The 21,646-nt window shown below is 44.0% G+C and overlaps 1 protein-coding gene across 1 annotated transcript in view; it reads right to left on the bottom strand.

The window, feature by feature from the left end:
* The window catches only part of LOC133421969 (vesicle-fusing ATPase), a 290,608-nt gene extending 268,962 nt beyond the window's left edge, over positions 1-21,646 (bottom strand). Inside the window, exon 1 of the mRNA XM_061711792.1 lies at positions 21,642-21,646. The gene's annotated coding sequence lies outside the window, so the exon portion shown is untranslated. The remainder of the gene's footprint in view (positions 1-21,641) is intronic.

Below are 21,646 nucleotides of genomic sequence, written 5' to 3'. Positions count from 1 at the left end.
TTGATCAGATTTAAACTTCCCTTCAAAATCTAATTTACACATGTAAAAGGGGCGTTTCTATGTGCCTTGTGCTTACAGACCAATTTAAACGATTGTAAATGTACATGAAACATACCCAAATATTCAGCACTAGATTCAAACTTCCGACTTCAGACTTCAGACTTTTTATTGTCATTATACGAAGCATACAACGAAATTAAAGCAGCACGGAGTGAGAGGAGAGAGAGGAGAGAGAGGAGAAGAAGGGTGATGTTCACCGCTCAGCGGATCATGTCGGTCCCCCCTGCAGCATAAGCCTATAGCAGCATATCTACCACCAAGCTATATTTGAGACTAACTATTATAGTTTTGTTCTATATCTGCGACTATGACTACTGACTCTAACACACTAAAGTTTACACTAACTAGAGGTTTACCAACACCAGCTAGAGGTTTACTAAACACTAACTAGGCTTTACTAAACAGAAAGGTTTTAAGTTTAGTTTTAAAGGTGGAGGTGGTGTCAGCCTCCTTAACCCAGATTGGAAGTATAAAATAAAATAGTACAAAATTAAATAGATCTGTACCAACAATGCCCTTTTTTGTTTCAGTAAGTGACAAATTAAACCAAGTAATGTCTGATTTTAGGACAGGAAGTTATTTCACTGTTATTTCACAAGAGATTTATTCTATAAAAATAAACCTCTTTGTGCACAGTTGGGCTCACCCTGGTAGGTTTCTTCCTCTTTCTCCTAAATCCAGCTGAGACAGTTGGCTGCTGTCTTCTCAATGGGAAACATATTTAGAGGAACAATATCAAGCATACATTAGTTAACGGATTCGTGCTACTGGGAACCTTCAGTACTGTTGCAAGAACTGGGTGGCTCATAATTACACAACTCCAAAAGTCACTTTCTTTCTTTTTCTTTGCGTTGTTGTTTCCTCTGACAGACAGGCATCTTCTAAAGACAAACAGAAATGGACCACACACTGGAATTTTCAGAGGCTCCTGACTAATTTAGTCTTCTCCTGCAAGCAGCAGCATACTGTTGCCTTTGGCAGAGTTCACACCAGAGAGTTTTATGGCATACTTCAGACACATCACATTGTCCTAATGAAGTAGTAGACGCCTGTCGGGGAGTCGGGAGTCAGGGAGTCGGGAGACAGGGAGCGTGGAAACAAAACAGGGTCTGCTGAAGAAGTGGTCCACGTGAGCACCAGACCAGTAAAACACACCAACACAGCTAAAGGCCAGACTGAACAATGAATGACACCAAAACAACCAACAGCTTCACCAATTTTAACAAATAAAAAAAAGGTATATTGACAGATTTTAATTTCAGTTGCATCATTATGAATAATGTTTAGGTTTTTTTGCATTGTCCTCTATCTTTCTTTACAGCGGATGGGTAGAGAACGAGGCTCAATGTAACTGTAATAAGTTACATGCTTGTTTTACCCGAGTCTACAACGATGCCATTGTGAGTAAGAGCGCGGCCATCTTTGCTCTCTGTGGCTTCCATTGTTGGATTAAAGTTCAGACCAACAGCTGCCAGCAGAGTATTTACTTTGCATTTTAATTAAATTTAACTAAATTGTTTGGTTCAAAGAAAAGTTCTCAGTTCTGTTCACTTCAGTTCAAACCAATTCCTGATATCCCAACCACTGTGGCAAGGAGTTACCACACACAGGAAATTCCCTCACGATCCGATGAAGAAGATGAATTGAAGGTCTGGGTCTGGCTGCCATCTTGAATCCCGTCTGTGCCCCGACATGGCAGACCGGCTCTGACCGAGCTTCCCAACGTGCAAAAAAACCTGACCAAACCCGATGTGGCTTAGCTCGCATAAAATCCCTGTCAACTCCCAACCAGGTAAGTTATGGTTTTTAGCTATTTTAGTGTTCGTGTTTTTTTGGTTAATTAATCACTGCCCGCTTTCTCCGGCTTCTCCTCTGCTCTCTCCCCTCTCCTTCGGGTCTCTATTCAATTCAATTCAATTTGTATAGCGTCTAATATAACAGATGTTGTCTCTAGACGGCGGGGGGGCGGGGGGGCGCAGGCCAGCATTCCATGAAAGGAATTGATCCTTGAATCTCCGCTCTGAAAGACGAACAGGTGATTTTTAATACTTTTTTTTATGCATGCGTGGCAAAACCATCCACTTCCTCTTCCATGTCAAATGCCAGGTTCATAAATCCATGACACTTGACGTGTTGCTTGTGGAAAGATTTGGGTACAATAAGTGTGACCAGGTGTTAATACACAAGACCCAGAATAAACTGGAGCCAGAGACTGCTATACCAAAAAATATAGATTTTAATTATAATGCATAGAATCAAAGTATATGTCCAGTTGGAAACCTAGATGCAGGCCTCAATAAAATGGATGGATTAAACCACAGTCAAATCAATATACCAAATCAACAGTAATTGAACCCACGAGGAAAAATACACAATATGGGATCAAGGCTGCATCATCAGGGAAGCTGGTGCAGAGTTATGCATGAGGAGAACCTGTCCCAAAACTGTCTGCCACACTCAAGTATACCTACTCACAGCAAGCTAAGGTGACTCAAACCACACAATAAAGTGCATTTGCCAAATGGCTACTCTACCACTCAGCCCCTCCTTAACGCAGCCAAAAGCCCAACATGAAAAATATTGCAATATTGATAGTGAATCTGGATATGGGATAGGATACCTGTAAGTGTCACCTTTTATAAGAGACCAAAATTATGACTGTACGTTGAAGGGTTCAAGAGTTATGCCCTTTTATCCTAGCTATGTGACCATGGTTATCCAAGTGTCCTTTTGGCGTCACCAAATGGCCATTTTTGGAAAGGTCTAGATACAGTCTTGCAAAAACGTGTAAAATATTCATTTTTTGTGGTATTGTTATCAAATTTGAACTAGATAAGCCTTCATGCTGTTGTACCATTGTGTTTTCCAGCTAATAAGTCACAGCTACACTCATCTGCAGACATCTGGTTACAATCCAAATTTCCGGCAGAAATAAAAACCTTCTATTTCAGTGTGTTCAAAGTTAGATTACTCAATTCTAGTAGCAGTTACAGTGATTCTGACAGTTGGGGAAGAAACTTCAGAGTGTTATCTTTCAAAAGAGATCAAAACCATCCATGTACTTCAAATTTCGAATTTACTTTGGGTATGCCTTAGATAGGCGTTTTTGGCTAATTTTACAGGAATGGTAACTCCCTGGTATAATTCAGATATCCGCATGTTGAAACAAAACGTGCGGAAAATGGAAAGGAAGTGGTACTTTTGTAAGTCTGTAGACTCCTATCGTGAATGGAAAGATATTCTAATAGTAAATAAAAAAGCCATTCCCAAAGCCAGAACAGCTTATTATTCATTGTTGATAGAGGATAACACAAGTAACCCACGTTTTCTGTTCAGCACTGTAGCCAGGCTGACAAAGAGTCACAACTCTGTTGAGCCGTGCATTCCTGCAGCTCTCAGTTGTGAAGACTTTATGAGCTTCTTTAACAGTAAAATCATCAAAATTAGACAAGATATCAATCAGGCCCACCCGGTAGCGGTTGTGGGCGTTTCTTCAGCTTTAGCGACTTCCCTCCCTCTGATTTGACTCTAGACTGTTTTGATCCTATAGACCTCCCTGAGCTGACCTCACTCGTCAATAGAGCTACCACGTATATATGAGACCCCAGGCTCGCAGGCGGTGGGTTGCCTCCCTCCTGCTTCTCCCCTCTGTGGGGTTGCCGGTGGCCTGGGTTCCGGGCTCTTCCGTGTCGGCCTCTGGTCTTGCGGATGGCGGGGTTGCTCCCCTCCCTCCCCCACTATAGATACACTTCAGGTGGAGCTTTGTTTGGTTTATTACACACACACACACACACACACACACACACACACACACACACACACACACACACACACACACACACACACACACACACACACACACACATATAGCCACTTAGTCACATGCATATGCACCAACGTACACAGCCATACAGGCATATACATACGCACACACACACGCGCACACACACATGCATGATCATATACATACACACACACACACACATAGACATACACACTGGCTTGTTCACCTGCATGCTGGCTCTCTAGTTTTTGGGGTTAGGTAGCGGTAGCGGTAGCTTAGCTCAGACTGCGATCAGATCTCAAGATTAAGGTCGATTGCTGTTGTTGTTTTGGTTGGCTCCGTGCCGGTTTCGTGTTTTGTTTGTGGTTTTTTGTTGCAGATTTCCAGTGCTTGACGTGTGTTTCCGTGTGTTCCTGCTTCCTGGATTGGCATTGGATGTCGTTCCCCTCCCCCCCTGTTCCCCCCCCCCCCCCCCCCCCCCCCCCCCAAAAAAAAAAAAAAAAAATCACTGGGTTTGTATGTGTATATTTATGTATGTGTACGCATATGTATAGATAAAAAAGCGGTTATTATTTTTGGTCCAAGGCATGCGATGGCTTCCAGTGCAACTGTGAGAAACCTTGGTGTTGTTTTCTATTAGGATTTGTTGTTTAAACCATATATTAATCAGGTTTGTAAAATAGCATTTTTCCATCTCCGTAATATCGCAAAGATTAGGAAAATCATCTTGCAGAGTGATGCAGAAAAACTAGTTTATACGTTTGTATCTTCTAGACTAGATTAATGTAATGTGTTATTAGCAGGATGTCCAAGTAATTTGCTGAATATCCTCCAGCTAATCCAAAATGCAGCAGCACGAGTGCTGACAGGAATCAGCAGGAGAGACCACGTCTCTCCAGGGTTAGCGTCGCTCCATTGGCTACCTGTAAAATTCAGAATCTGATTCAAAATTTGATTACTTGCGTATAAAGCCCAAAACGGCTTAGCTCCGCAATATTTGCAAGGCCTGATAGTGCCTTATGTTCCTAAAAGAGCTCTCCGTTCTCAGAGTGCAGGTTTACTCGTAGTTCTTAGAGTATCCAAATGTAGATTTGGAGGGCGGGCGTTCTGCTATCAGGAACCATTACTATGGAACCAACTTCCAATCTGGGTTAAGGAGGCTGACACCACCTCCACCTTTAAAAAACTAAACATTTCTGTTTAGTAAAGCCTATAGTTAGTATTCAGTAAACCTCTGATAGTATATAGAAAAAGTTATTTGCGACACCAGAACAGCTTTAGTAAACCTCTAGTTAGTGTAAACTCTAGTGTGTTAGAGTCAGTAGTCATAGCTGCAGCTTTAGAACAAGACTATAATTGTTAGTCTCAAACATAGCTTCATTGTAGATATGCTGCTATAGGCCTATGCTGCAGGGGTGACATTTTTTATTAATTATAAGTATATCTAGCCATCATTGTTCTCCATTGTTCTTGTAGTTTTTTGTGCTGGTCTGTGACTCCCCCCCTCCTCTTTTTCTGTTTTGTGCATGTTCGCAGGCCAGAGCTTCGGGAGCTGCGTGCTGACCTGCAGACCCCCCCTCTGATCATCCCACTGCTTGCTTCCACCTGTCTGAGGATGTCTGCTGACATCCAGGTCCTTGCCCAGGGTTCTTCCCTCCTAAAGGGGAGTTTTTCTTTGCCACTGTTTGGCTTAAGGTTTTTCTCCCATTAGGGGAGTTTGTTACCTGCCACTGTTTATGTTATGTTTATAAAGCTTTATGTTATGTTTATAAAGCCGGTTCAGGCCCTTCTTGTAGAGAGCTTCAGTGTTGGTGGACCAGTCCAGTTAATGTCTAGTGAACCACCCAGGTACTTGTATGAATCCACAAAATGCACATCCATCCCACTGATGCTGACAGGAGAGGGCAGATTCTTGTTCTTCCTGATCACCATCTCCTTCAGCATGTTGTAGAGCACGGACAGCTTGGGAAAAGATGGCCGCAGATGCAACATGGATGTGGGGGAACTGGTTGAAAGGTGAAGAACGAACAGATTCTGTGAGTTTTATGGAAACAATTCCTGCTTTAAATTCACAACAAAATCGCAAAGTATTAAGGAAGATCATGTGCTTACTTCCGAAACCCAAATCATAAAAAAGTATTTTTAAAATGTACACCTTCAACATTGTACAACACAAAGACATATCAGAAAGACACAAGATACAGACTTAATGGAGTGTAAAAGCATCTAAAGAATGCAACAATGCTTAAAATGTTAGTGAAACAGATGGAGAAGAGGTTTGGTGTACTGCAGGAAGTGTCACTTGTGGACTCGCTCAGTTAAATTGTCTGGATAATTGTCTGGTATAGTTCAAGTGTTGATAGAAGGGGCTCTTTACAATCTCATTATTGGAAAGTTTTGACTAACATCTTTACAACTGATTCTCTTCAATCTCTCATCAATCAGAACAGCTGTTCTTCATTTTCTTTGTTCTTGAAGAAGTTTAAGCTTCCATCCATCATCAGTTCAAACAGGTTGGGAGTTTATAACTGTATAAACTGCTGGAGTCATATGCTCATCGATGAACCTCCTCCACTTCTGTAGGTTGTCAGTCTTTGGCTGACTGTCAGATGCTTCCCTGGTTTTGGTCTCTAAGACTGGACCATCAGCTGGTTTAGTCTGGATCTGCTGGTCCAGGACTAAGACTGGACCATCAGCTGGTTTAGTCTGGACCTGCTGGTCCAGGACTAAGACTGGACCATCAGCTGGTTTAGTCTGGATCTGCTGGTCCAGGACTAAGACTGGACCATCAGCTGGTTTAGTCTGGACCTGCTGGTCCAGGACTAAGACTGGACCATCAGCTGGTTCAGGTACCAGGAGGATCTTCTGGATCTCTGCCCTGAACTGGACCAGCTGCTCCGGTTCAGACCAACATGATCTTTCAGCTGGAGCTGCTACAGGTCGGACATCTCTGTCACCATGACGACCGTATGGGACGCCTACTGGAGATTAAAGCCAGATCCTAAAACATCCCATAACTGTGTCTGGACAGAAAAACATTAAAATACATTTTGCAGCGAAAAACTGGTTCTGTAAAGTTGTCTTTTAAAATAAAACTTACACCTCGTCCTAACTGCATGCGACGCTAGCGAGCGTCAGCGACAAAAACAATTCCATTGCTTTATTTTCTATTGGACTGTCCTAACTGGCCGCGAGCGACGCAGCGCGTCACGGCCGCGCCGTTTTGAGCTGGACTTTTGTCGGACGCCCGGTTTCTATTTTCTTCCTGTCGCTCGCGTTGAAAGCTGGTTGAAAGCGCTGTAGGAAACAGTCATTTCAATACAAGAACCTCAATAAAGTGGCAGCTACTGGAGGGAGATCGCCAGGGAGCTGGAAGGTTCTGAAGTTAATAAGATATAATAATAAGATAATATTTCTTTCTGCCACTTTATTGAGGTTTTTGTAGTGAAATGAGGAGGAATCATAGAGATAACTTCTCATTTCAACTAACTGGATCAGCCGTTCCTCATCCATGACTGTTTCCTACAGCGCTTTAACCGGCTTTCAACGCGAGTGACAGGAAGAAAATAGAAGAACATTTAAATATCACAATATCAAGCTTGTTTTCTGTTTAGAAAGTACAAACGTAGGAAGATTACAAGTACTCACCCATCTTTTACTTTTACTATTTTAGGAGTTTTTTTCAGGAGCGCACGGGCGGGTAGTGCGGTGAATAAAGGCTGATTTATGGTTCGTAAAATCGACGGCGTAGCCTACGCCGTAGGGTCCACGGCGACGCGCACTGTTCGGTGTGTGCGCCGCGTACCCTACGGCGTAGGGTCTGCGTTGGTGTAACGCGGAACCATAAATCAGCCTTTTAAAAAGCGAGTTTCAGCTGTCAATCAAAATAACGTGGGGGCCCATAACGCGTTCATTGTGGACAGAGAGCGTCCGATGCGATAGTCAGACACTCGCGTGCAGTTAGGACAGGCTGTAAGATGTCACAGAGAGGTTGGTTGGTACGAACTGAAAGTTTTTATTTAATGTTTAGGCAATTTTCTAAAGTCTCATATGAAGTCGGCTGCAGGAGCTGCAGGATCCAGAAAGTGTTTCTCCGGTGATGGACCGGGATCTAGACCGGTCTCTTGTCCTGCAGATGCAACACTCCCAGTTACAGCAAATCTGCTCTTTATTTCTCACGTTTGCACCTCGATAATCCCGTTGGCACAAGTTGTCTTTATTTCTGCAGCAGAGGAATCAGATCGTGATGCTTCAAGTTTTAAATATAAGTTCCTGTTGTTCACATTGTTATACTTATGAGAGAGGTGATCGCGGACATCCACAATGTGTAGGACTCAATAAAGTGTACATTGGTCTTAATCCGTCAGTATATAATACGCGTGACAATAAAGCGGAACGAGGAGCCGTTTTTCATCCACCAACTTAAGTTCTGGTTTCGGTTCTTAAAATACAAACAAGAAAAGGAGAGTGTAATGCACTGACGCTGCCCATAAACATTCACAAACCCGTACGATCATAATAAAACCACAACTCTTCACAGAATGCAACACAAAGCAAAGAACAGCATTACCCATAATGCAATGCAGCTGAAATCGGAAGAAATGCCCCCAAATAAATTATTTTTTCCAGGCCTCAACTTTTGACAAGACTGTCTCCAGCTCACAGCCGATGTTTTTTTTTTAATTTGTTTTAATTGTTTTTGCAAATTTCTTGTTAAGATGAGCGATTTTTAATGGATAATTATCTTCATTATCATATTCAAATGTATGTATTTGAGGGAGGAGACAGGGCGGAGTGTTGTGCTCCTGCATGTGCGCTCAAATCCACGCTGATTGTGATGTTCAAAGGAACCTGCATGGATTTGGGTGTATGCACAGTTTTGAACATCTAAATTCTTTTTGCGTACGTGTAAATTCCACGCACGGTTTCACGTTGAAATCCATGCACTCTTAGTACATGAGGCCCCTGGGGCCTCATTTATAAAAGAGTGTGTAGGATTCATACTAAAAGTGTCAATGTTCGCAATGTTCGCTAAACGCCGTGAGTGCCACGGACCAAGGGCGCAATTTCCACTGGGGACAGGGGGGACATGTCCCCGCCACTTTTCAAAATCATGTTTTGGTCCCCCCCACTTTTCACAGTTTAAAAACTAACGGTAGGCTCAGCCTGTATTTGCAAATCATCAAGACACTCTGTGCGAAGGCGATGCGAGAACGACACAGCAGCCCCGCTCTCCCTCCTCCCCTCAGTGCTGCTCACGGCTGATTTATGGTTCTCCGTCACACCAACGCAGAGCCTACGGCGTAGGTGCGCGTCGCCGCGTACCCTACGGCGTAGGCTCTGCGTCGTTTTAATGCGGAACCATAATTTAGGCTTACGCCCGCACGTAAAGGTTTCACACGCGCGTAAAACTCATTATATATATATACCGGTATAATAAATCTGAGTCCCTTTAGGGGCTCCGTAGAGTGGCCCGGCACTCATTTGTTCTGTCCTCAGTCACTCTACAGTTCTGTAGTCCTGACTGATGCTGAGCTTCAAACACAGAGGACACGATCAGCGCTATTATATTATAAGTCTGATATGTGATGACATTAAAAGTATGACATGAATCTGGCTTCATTTCACCACCTCACCGCCTGCGTCGCCAGTTCCCCATATCTTAAGTATGTTCCTCCTACGGGAGGGTCAGGGTTGGCGTAGGGGATACGCACATTTTTCGGTTAGTTTTTTCTTTTTAAATCCCAACCTTTGCGTAGAAGGTGGCTTGCGCATCTTTCAAGCCCTGTTTTGTGCACAAGCAAGCTTTATAAATGAAGCCCCCGGTCTGGAACGACTCTGGTCCAGAAATTTGAAAGCTCCATCTTGGTCCTGATGGTCTCCACTGCCTGGACATATGCAGGTAATGGGGTATGTAGGCTATGGAGACCATCAGTTTTATTAAATCATTGTTGACAAGGTAACATGATCTCATAGGACGTAAGTAAGAAAACATCTAAATAAATGAAATTAAACTGAGGAGGACCCACACCAATATATTTAGCTGCTAAGCAAATGACCAGTATGGCCTAACTTATCTTGCATATCAGCAGAGGTGTCAAAATTATTCACATTCATTACTCAGGTAGAAGTATAGATACTAGAGTTTAAAAATACTCCTGTAGAAGTTGAAGTATCAACTCAAGTTTTTTACTCAAGTAAAAGTATAAAAGTACTGGTTTCAAAACTACTTAAAGTATAAAAGTAAAAGTAATGTAAGGGGGAAAAAGCCATTAAGGACAAAAGCCATTGAAAATGAATGCATCTTAGTATAATGCAAATATATTAAAGAAGCATATATGTGTACTATTGAGCATTAACATGTGTTTCAGAGAGCAGCAGATATGATGACTAGTTGCCTATAAGTATTGTAATGGTGCAAAAAGTCAAACTTCAGAGGCATGTTATCATTTATCCTAACCTTTATTGGAATGTACATCCAAGTTTAGTTGCAGGAATCTGAGGGAACGGATGTAAGAACAAAACTGGACAAGAACATCTGAAACAACCACAACCAAATTCACTCTATCCGGATGGAGCAATTTAACTGGATAGTTTTTATTTAAAGGCCGAAATGAAATAGAGTAAGGAGGCTGTTTTTAAAATGTAAGGAGTAAAAAGTACAGATAATTGTGTGAAAATGTAAGGAGTAAAAGTAAAAAGTCGTCTGAAAAATAATTACTTCAGTGAAGTATAGATAACCAAAATTTCTGAACTGGTGCGACAGAATATCAAAAACTTTGAATCCTGCTGCCAAGCTGAGAAACCCGGAGGAGCCTCTCCCTGCAGAAACCCAGTCACTGTCGCCTTCCAGATGAAGCTGAGCCGGCATGTCTCTCCTGCACCAAGAGAAATGGCTCCAGCGGCAGCGGGGACATGACATTAAGGCCAGCATTGCTGTGTGTCCCACGGAGCAACCACAGAGAAACTTTTTTTAAATTTTTAATTGCATTTATTCAGTGCCGTGTTTTCTTTATCGCTGACTTACAGCCAGTTACTGTACAGTCAACAACTGCCTTTAATGTTACTGAAAAAGATTGCCTCACTGATACAAATCTGTCGGAGAAGTTCATACATGATGCTATCTGCCTGCTCTCTAACAGGAAGAGAGCTAAAATAAACAACCGAATGTCAGGATTTGACATTTCCCTGTTTTGTTTTGTAAGCCCATGTCCCTGAGTTTCAGTTCTGTCTTGTCCCTCCTGTTTCCCATCTGCCCTGATTGCCTGCACCTGTGTCTCATTATCCTTTGTGTATATCCCTGCCCCTTCTCAACCTTTCTCCGACCCTGCACCCCAACCTGGGACTTGCTGATTGGACCGGAGCTTCGGGAGCTGCATGCTGGCCTGTGGTCCCCACCCCTGGTCATCTCGTTGCTGCTTCCACCTGCCTGCTGTGCTGTTGATGTCCCCAACCCCCAGTCTGGCCCTCGGCAGGAGGGTCCCCCCTTATGAGCCTGGTCCTGCTCAAGGTTTCTCCATTTCCATTTGTATTTATTATAAGTATCGCCATCATTTTTGTCCATCGCTCCTGCAGTTTCTTGTGCTGGCCCCCTTTTTTCTCTTTTGTGCATGTTTGCAGGCCGGAGCTTCAGGAGCTGCGTGCTGGCCTGCAACAACGGCCGGCCCCTCGGGTTCTGTCTGCCCCGTCTGCTGCGTCCCGAGACTGGCCCCCCGAACTGTCTCGCCGGTCGGCCTGGCCCCGAGGACGGCCGCCTGAACTTTGACCATGTGTTGGTACTCGCAAATACGATGGATGAGCTTGGATCGCAGGGCAGGGTAGGGGCCCTGGGTGGCTCAGTTGGTTGAGCAGGTGCCATTAACGCATGTCATTGCCCTCATGCAGCACAGGTTCAAATCCTTGCCTGTGGCTCTTTCCTGTACCCCCTCCTTCCCCCTCTTCAAAGTCCACTTAGGTTCAGAGCCACCTCAATCAAATGGTGAGAAACAACAAGGGGGGAGTTGCTTATTTCTTTCTGTTCATTTTTTCAAGACAGAGCACAGGAGAAGGCCGCCAGCCAGGGTGGAAAGATCATTGCTTTTTTTGAAGCATTTGCAGGGGTGCCCCCTCCAGCAGATGGCGCCATAGGCGACCGCCTATATGAGCTATGCCAGAGCTGGCTCTGCCCCCGTTATGCTGCTATAGGCCTAATTTGCAAGGGGAACCCCCCCCCCCCCAAGGGAAGAAAAGGGAGGCTTTTTTGGCTGTACTAATAAAGAAAAACCAGTTGAGCTGAAAAGTGAAGTGAAATACTCAGAGGACCCTGTAACTCTGGGTTGTACCAGTGGCTGACATATCAAATTAAAATAAGTAAACCAAGATAACTAAGGATTTAAGGAGGAACAATAGTATTTGAATTGAAACACTACCATCATGGAGGAAGAGGTAGAAGTGGTGGAGGAGTACAAACACCTCAATGTTCATGGGGAAAAAAGACCGAAGACGCAACTCTGATGTTGTCCAGAAAGGACAAGGCAGACTGTACGTCTTGAAGAACCCTGGGTCCTCATGTCTTTTAGTAGTCTGTGTTGGAGAGTTTTATCTGCAGTAATCTCTTGAAGCAGCTGCATCTTGGCCAGGAACGACAAGAACCTGAAAACCCTCAAGAAGACAGGCTTTTTGCTGGGGAATGTTGTGAAGCCTCTGGAGCTGATTGTGAAAAGAAGAAGGCTGAAGAACCTCAAAAATATAATCAACACTGCACATCAAACAACGCAGGGAGTAAACCACTACTCACTGATCCCAGGGCAGACATGACTGACCACAAAGTGCTGAGGACATTGTTGAGTGCGTTGTAGCTGCAACTACGACTACTGGCCCTAACACACTAGAGTTTGCACTAAATAGAGGTTTACTAAACACTAACTAGAGGTTTACCAAACACTAACTAGAGGTTTACTAAACACTAACTAGAGGTTTACCAAACACTAACTAGAGGTTTACTAACACTAACTAGAGGTTTACTAAACACTAACTAGATGTTTACTAAACACTAACTAGAGGTTTACTAACACTAGCTAGAGGCTTTACTAAACACTAATTAGAGGTTTACTAAACACTAACTAGAGGTTTACTAACACTAACTAGAGGTTTACTAAACACTAACTAGATGTTTACTAAACACTAACTAGAGGTTTACTAACACTAGCTAGAGGCTTTACTAAACACTAATTAGAGGTTTACTAAACACTAACTAGAGGTTTACTAACACTAACTAGAGGTTTACTAACACTAACTAGAGGTTTACTAGCAATAACTAGAAGGTTTACTAACACTAACTAGAGGTTTATTAAACACTAACTAGAGGTTTACTAACACTAATTACAGGTTTACTAAACACTAACTAGAGGTTTACTAAACACTAACTAGAGGTTTACTAACACTAACTAGAGGTTTACTAAACACTAACTAGAGGTTTACTAAACACTAACTAGAGGTTTACTAAACACTAACTAGAGGTTTATTAAACACTAACTAGAGTTTTACTAACACTAACTAGAGGTTTACTAAACACTAACTAGAGGTTTACTAACAGTAACTAGAGGCTTTACTAAACACTAACTAGAGGTTTACTAACACTAACTACAGGTTTACTAACACTAACTACAGGTTTACTAACACTAACTACAGGTTTACTAACTAACTACAGGTTTACTAACACTAACTACAGGTTTACTAAACACTAACTACAGGTTTACTAACACTAACTAGAGGTTTACTAACACTAACTACAGGTTTACTAACACTAACTAGAGGTTTACTAACACTAACTACAGGTTTACTATACACTAACTACAGGTTTATCAAACTCCAACACGAGCATCATTAATTTTGTTCTTTCTGGATATCCAAATTGCTAGTTTTGCAGTCCCAGAAATGAAATAAAAAATACCTGAATCTACCTTCTTCTGGCGCAATACTGTGGGCCATAAATCACCTCTAATTTAATGGTTTGCATTAATGGGCGTGGCAAAATGGCTCAACAGCGCCCCCTAGAAAACTTTGTGCCTCAAGCCCCACAATACGGTTTGACATACATGCACGGAAATCGGTACACACCTGTATCATGTCGTAATTTAAAGGAGCCGTCTGTAAGAAATGGCCAAAACTGGTACTGCAGTCACTTTCAAAATACTGTTGAGCGGCGTGTATTTTGCGAGCTTTTGCAAAAGCCGGCAAGTCCGAGGCGCCGCACGGCACGGAAAGTGACTCTGACAGCGAGGAAATTGGGACTGGCACAGCTGATTTAGCGGAGCTCTTTAATGCAGAAACAGAGGATGAGACTTTGATGGGTTTGATTAATGTAAAAACTGAAATAAAGTAGCCTACAATCAAACAAAGTTTTGCTCCCGCTCTATTTTTAAATACGTACACTCGTGTGCTTGTGTGTGTGTTCTGCGGCGCGCGCGTGTGTGTGTAGACGGCGCCTTTACGTTCGGTGCGCCGTGTGTGTGTGTTTTAAGTACAGAAATGACACAAAACTGAGGGTGCGCCTTTCCACACGGCGACCGTATGGTCGCGAAAATACGGTATTTATATATGAAAGCCAAACATTTAGCTATGAATCTTACCTGTCCAGGAGAAAATCAGCAACGTTGGCGTCTGTCTTCAAATTCTTCTCCGCTTTCAGCCGTCTCCATCTATCAAAAGCATCTCTTATACAAATCCTTGTTTTATTTCAGACCTTGTCACGACGTAACTCGGATTCATAACGAGGTCTTTTAGGTTTTGGAAAGCTAGACATTTTTTCATCCAACACGTTCGTAGCGGCTGCTGCGATAATTAGAGCCGAGCTGGCAACCCGCATGCCAAAAAAATACTGACTTTGTGATTGGGAGATAGGTGGAGGGTGGAGCTTCAGACCAAAACAAAAAATGAAAACATCAACATCAGTTGAGGGCTGCAACTCCTCTTTTTAAACTGGAATATCCTGGCTTGAGTGCTGTTGTCAGTGACATAAGTATTTGAAATGAACATTGTTTTTAAATGTCTGTTGACATATCGGGGTCATTTTATGATTCGTTTTATTATTGCTCTTACATACAGCTCCTTTAAGAGAAAAGTATCTTGGCGCCATGGCCGAAACTGAACAGGAAGTCGGCCATTTTTAATGAATTGTGTAATTTTGGCAAAATGTATGCCATTTCTTCTGCAGTTAATGCGGCCCGAACCGTAACGTGCACCCAGGTGTGTTATACATCAAAATGTGTGTCTCCATCCTGCGACGACGCGCATTACTTTTCTCAGTCGAAAGCGTTACCGTGGCGACGCTAGGCGCCAAAAAGCGTGCCACCCCTTCATCTGATTGGTCCATATTTGATAGTTCCTACTTTCTGCCATAACATTTGAATGGTTTGACATATAGAGTCGTGGGTGGTGTCATCAGACTCAGTTTTGAGTCCTTGAACATAATTGGTGCAAATTAGCCCCGCCCCTTCTTCTGATTGGTCAATATTTGATAGTCCCTATTATCTACCATAACTTTTGAACGGGTTGTGATAAAGACATGTGGGTGGTGTCATCGGACTCGGTATTGAGTCCTTAACCTTCATTGGCCTGAATTAGCCCCGCCCCTTCTTCCTATTGTCCCACTGGCTAATTTCCCAAAACGCTGGAGCTCCATCTCCAATAAGTCATTAGAAATAAACGGCAGCACACCTGAAATGACAACCCGGGTGGAGGGAACCGCAAGTGGTGACACCTGCAGGTACTGCAGGTACTGTCCCCCAATAGTCACCCCTCTGACAATCAACTGAGTCACAAAACACTCCTCTTTCATAAAAATCCCCATTTCCTTATTTATTCTGGAAGAATAAATCAAGATGATGTGACCAACAATATCATCAACAGCCAGGAGAATTGTCTCAACTGGGATTGACGGATCAGACTGAATCCAAATCCTATTCCCTAAAGAGTTCCTCAGATGAAGTATTAGATGAGTATTAGAAAACTATACATGAAGAAAAAAAAATGGAAAAAATGTCAGAAACAACTCTTCCACTCTCTCTGTCAGACTCACAACATTTCTTGGAGCATGTGCATGATAGGGCAACTGTTGCAGGTTTCATCCTCTCACATTAAGCATTTTCAACCAGTTATTACTGAAATACTGGTGTCAGAACTGTAACATTATTGAATAAAATATCTGAAAGCCACTCACGAGCACCCTCAACACTTATTGCTCAGCTGTCCCTGCCTCAAAAAGAAATGATAGATGTACATTTTATTTTAACTGACTTAGCTGCAAATGACCCAAATGTTGTTAATTACTATTTGTTTCAGTTGAAACCTGTAGGTAAACACAATCACCTGTTCATTTGGGTGAGCTCATGGGTCACTGCCACCCACCTTAAAGCATTCCCTTGCCTATTACTAAACCACTAAAGCAAAACGGTTCCTCATTTGCAACCAAAAATCATACATTTCTGGCCATCATAAATAATACAGTTTCAAATTAGTTTATTTTATTCATTTTTGTAACCCTGAAGTTCTTGAACAGGGAGGTTGCCCTTGGCTGAACTCCACAGAGGAAGCTGCTGGTCTCCAAAAATCACATAGCTGTGTGCTTAACTTCACTAAAGAGCACCTTGGTAATCCACAGTTCTCCTGAGTAAAAAGCTTGGTGAAATAAACGTTGAATTGTTAAGGAAAAATACTCAACACTACGTGCTCTAAAAGCGGCACGGCTTGCAAACATCAAAACATCATCCCAGCGGTGAAATGAAGGTGAGGGAGTATGATGGGCTTGCTTCGCTGCCTCATAGTCTGGACCTGCTATTGCACAGAGGCAAACGTACAGTAAATCCAAACTTCAATCACCCATCAGCTGGATCTGCTGGAGCCGATCCCAGTGGTCTTTAGGTGAAAGTACACCCTGGACACGTCGGCAGAAAAAGAAATCCCCTGCAGTGTTGACCAGGGGCCTCATCTATAAAGCTTGCTTGCGCAGAAAAAGCGCCTGAAAGTTGCGGAAGCCACCATCTACGCAAAGCCTCGGATCTAAAAAGAAAAAACTAACTGAAAAATCTGCGTATCTTTACGGCAACCAGGACCCTCCCGTAAGAATTTACTTAAGACACGGGGAACTGGCGACGCAGGCTGTGAGGTGGTGAAATGAAGCCAGATTCATGTCATACTCTTAATAATGTCATCACATGTCACAACATATATCAGACTTATAATGAAATAGTGCTGATAACGGAGCAGGCGGCAGGGGGGGGGAGGGGAGGAGGGGGCTGCCGCTCCGAGCCCACTACTCCACGCCGAAGAGGAAAAAAGAAAGTGTTCTGATTAAAATAAGGAAAGTTGGACTATATAACAATTGCGTTCATAAGGATAAAGTTTTAAAAAAAATAAGAATTAAAGAAATAGTCCCTTCTCCCCGTGTGTGTCTGCCTGTCATGCACGGGTACGTGCGCTCATGTTGTTTACTTTTAAGCCGGAATTATGGTTCTGTGTCACACCAACGCAGAGCCTACGCCGTAGGGTCCGGCGTAGGCGCGCGTCGCCGCGTACCCTACGCCGTAGGCTCTGCGTTGGTATAACGCGGAGCCATAAATCAGCCTAGAGCAGCTCTGAGGGGAGACGGGAGGGAGGAGGGGGAGCGGGGGCCGCCGTCCCGAGTGTCTTGATGATTTGCTGAGCCTACCGTTAGTTTTTAAACTGTAAAAAGTGGGGGGGGACAAATACATCATTTTGAAAAGTGGGGGGGACATGTCCCCACTGCCCCCAGTGGAAATTGGAAATTGCGATCGTGGCACTAACGGGCAGCAACGACGTGCTGCCACTCACTCGCTTTATTTTATACTATTTATATACTTTTTCTACTTTTACTGTGACCACCAAATAATGTGGTTTTCCTGTCCTCTCTCCACATCATCCACAACATCTAGATCTCAGATCTCAGCGAAATTCAGTGGCACGGTGGCTCGACACGTTCATTCATTCTGACGCATTCATCCCTAACAGGCTGCAGGAAGCCACTGCGCATGCTCAGTAGGCTCATCCATATGGATTTATGGGCGTGTTGAGGGCGGGATATGGGGCGGATTCAGCTGCGCAGGTTTCCAGGTGGACTGTGATTCATAAAGGGAACATTGCGTGGAAGTCTGCGTGCACGCGGTTTTATAGATCCGGATTTTTTTTTGCGCCCGCCATTTTCGGCTTTTGGGCGTACGTGCACTTTTAGTATGAATCCTACACACTCCATTTTAAATGAGGCCCCAGACCTGTCAAGTCTCCCGTTTCCGGCGGCAAACTACCGTATTTTACCCCTCTTTCCCACCACCCTCCCGTAGTGGTATTTCATAAATTTCCTGTTTTATAATATAATAATTTTTTTTTGTTTGAGGATGGGATGGGGTGATTTTAGTGTCTCTCATGGGGGGAGGACCGATGTCCGTCAGCAGCACCAGGGTGGCGCCAGAGAGCCACATGTTTGAAAATGACAATTAAAAGATGTTTCACTTGAAGACAATAGGACTGAACATACTGCTCCAAATGTGGTCAGCGGATCAGACCTGGAGGCAAGGGGAGGAAAGTAATGCCAAGCAGTCGTCTATCAAGGCGCTGCAGTAATGTTCCTTCCGCTGCTGAGTTCTTCTCTCATCTCTGCTTGGAGCCACTGATGTCATCACCCTGTCTCACCTTCTTTAGCCTGCCTAGAGCAGAGAAAACACTTTTCAAACATGCTGCCCAACTTTTTCATCATAAATGTAATTTTCTTCAGATAGAGGGCAGGTGGGCATGTAACATGTAACAAAGAACTCCACACTCCTGCTAGAATGTATGGCTTTTTCTTCGCGGCTTTAGTGCGCTGATTGTTTCTGAAAACTGTTATCTGACAGCCAGAAACTTACAATGGGTGTTTTTGCCTTGAGGAGAGCCAGTTACAGGTTTCTACAAGTCTTTGTTTGCCCTAACTGTCTATCTTTCTGTGATGTTCAGATACATTCCTCTCCGACACCTGGAAGCTGACGCTCTGCACAGGAAGCCAAGAGCTTCGGCAAACATGGAGGGTGTTTGAGGGGATCTGTTGGTCCACACTCGCAGGCGTCTGAAAATAATGCTTTATGCAGCAACCCCAGACGCCTCAAAGGCTTACTGCTGATTTAAAGAAAGAAAGTTGCTCTTCTATTGCTGTTTCTAAGGCACTTCCATGTCAAAGCGCATCGTTTTTATTCTTTTTCAGATCAAGCGGACTAGAAGTCTAGTTTTATACATTTTTGTTTTATAAATATAGCAGTCAAAATGTTTAAGTCAAAGTGGTTGGTGTCCCACTGCACCATCAAACGTGTTTTGCACCGCGATGAACGACAACGGTGCAGGAGAACGTTGGCCTCCTTCATGGACTCCTGCTGCCTGTCCATTCTTTGTTGATTCCTTTTTGTTCCTCTAGTCTAGTCCTGCAGAGTTTGAACCCTTCCTTCCATTTTAAGCTACTGAAAAACAGAGCTGCTTCCAAGTTATGCACTGGCCCTTTTTGAAGAAAACTTGTAATTATAATCTAATTTGATTATAGTAGAACCTTTAAACGTACTGAATAGAAAATGCACATCAGTTTCTGCTTGATTTAGAGATTATGAAGCAACTCGAGTTGCATTCACCCACCCCACACACACACATGCAAGTCTTCGTCATGATGTTGTTAGTTAATATAGTTATATAGTTAATAAGTACCGTATTTTCGCGACCATAAGGCGCAACTTTTTTTTTTTTTTTTTTTTTTAAATGTGCCGGGCGCCTTAAGAAACGGTGCGCCGTGTCTATTACCTGAATTACGGTAATGTCAGGTCGGCCACCATGAGAAGGTAAAAAGAGAAGGGGGCGGGTGAAGCTGAATGAGACCATCCACTGAGCTGTTTAATGCGAAACAGATGATGAAGACTTTTAAGGATTTGCTTGATGTGTAAAGTGAAATAAAATACAATCAAACTAAGTTTTGCTCCGCTCTATTTAAATAAGCACACTTGTGTGTGAGTGTTCTGCAGCGCCGGCCGGTCGGAACCGTCCACATTCCCCGGTTAAAGCAGCGGCTGCAGCAGCGCGGTGATGGTCGCTGCTGCAGCCGACTTCCTGGTTCCCCAAGAGGGTCCGATGACCTGGTTCCCGGCCGCTTTAAGAGCAGAGATTTCTGGGGTCTGTCTCAGGTCAGATCAGCTTCACTTTCCGAGATTTGCAGCCAAATCTGTCGGTTACAAACCCGGTACCGGATCCCGACATGCGCGTGTGTGTATTCGCGGCGCGACACACAGATTCTCATGTAGGCTATGTGGTGCTGGACTGGCGCAGCTGATGGACAGAAACTTATGGTGATTTTTAAAAGAAAAACTTTGCATAAGAGGTTTCCAGCCGGAGTCATTATAAGGGTGAATGAAAAGAGGGGGCTGGATGAAGGGATGATGGTGATCAAGAAGCTGAGACAGGTCTGGAAATTCGGACTGGCGCAGATGAATTAACGGAGCTCCTGTCGGATACAAACCCCGGTACCGGCTCCCCGACAGCGCGTGTGTGTGAGCGGGTCCAGCGCGAGGGTCCCGGGACGCGGGACCCGGGACCGCCGCGGGACCAGCGCGGGGGGGGGGGCGGACCGGGACCCGGTCCAGCGCGAGGGAGCAAACGGGGAGCGGGACCCGGGACCGCCGCGGTCGGGATTTTTAAAAGAAAAGCGTTCCCTAAAGAGACTTTTCCAGCCAGAGTGAAATGAAAAGGGCTGGATGGATGAGGAGATGATCAGTGGCTGAGACAGGTTTGTGCAGCAACCCGGTGGTTTTTTTAAATTCTTTAATGCAGAAACAGAATATGAACCTTTGAAGGGTTTGATTGATGTGAAAAGTGAAATAAAATATCAAACTAAGTTTTGCTTCTGCTGTATTTTTAGCGCGTGTGTGTTTTGCAACGCGTGTCTGTGCAGCTCCGTCTCCGTAGACGGCGCCTTTTGGGTCGGTGCGCCGTATGTGTGTTTTAAAACCAAAAATGACACACAAAACTGAGGGTGCGCCTTTCCACACAGTGCGCCATATGGTCGCGAAAATACGGTATGTGGCTTTTCTGTGCTGAGGTGTTTTTTGCACCTGGACATTATGTATTTATACACAGTGTCAAGATGTCTTTTTTCCCTCCTCCATCCCAGTGTCATCCTCTTTTGGAAAAATTGGTGCCTTACAACTATGGTGCCAACGGTTTTAACCGAAGTCAAATTCACTGTTTGATACTGTATGTTCAAACGTTGTCGGAGCAGCAGGGGCTCTCTACCGGTTTTGCAGGAGACGCAGAGGGGGCAAGCGTGAGGGCGCACTCGTGAAGCTGAGGGAGAGAGGCTTCCGCACTCCGCTGCCCTCAATACACCTGGGGAATGTCCGCTCCCTGGCAAACAAGATAGATGAGCTGCTGCTACTCATCACTAAAAACCCGGACTTTAGCAGATCTGCCACCGTTTGTTTCACTGAAACCTGGCTCATCGATCTCGTCCCGGACAGCGCTGTGCGGCTGCCGGGATTTCAGCTCCTCCGAGCGGATCGCAGCAAGGAACTTTCAGGAAAGACAAAGAGAGGTGGGATCAGCTACTACATTAAGACGGTTGGTGTACGGATGTTGCAATGTTGAAAGACTCTTGCAGCCCTCACTTAGAGACACTTTTTGTTAACTGCAGACCTTTTTATTCACCGCAGGAGTTTTCCTCCTTTGTTCTGGTCGCAGTCTACATCCCGTTGCATGCTTGTGTAACTTCAGCTACTCAGCTGCTGGCCGACCAGACAACGGACT

Source organism: Cololabis saira, chromosome 21 (genome assembly GCF_033807715.1).
Source record: "Cololabis saira isolate AMF1-May2022 chromosome 21, fColSai1.1, whole genome shotgun sequence".
NCBI lineage: Eukaryota > Metazoa > Chordata > Actinopteri > Beloniformes > Belonidae > Cololabis > Cololabis saira.
This window is presented reverse-complemented; position numbering and strand designations above follow the sequence as displayed.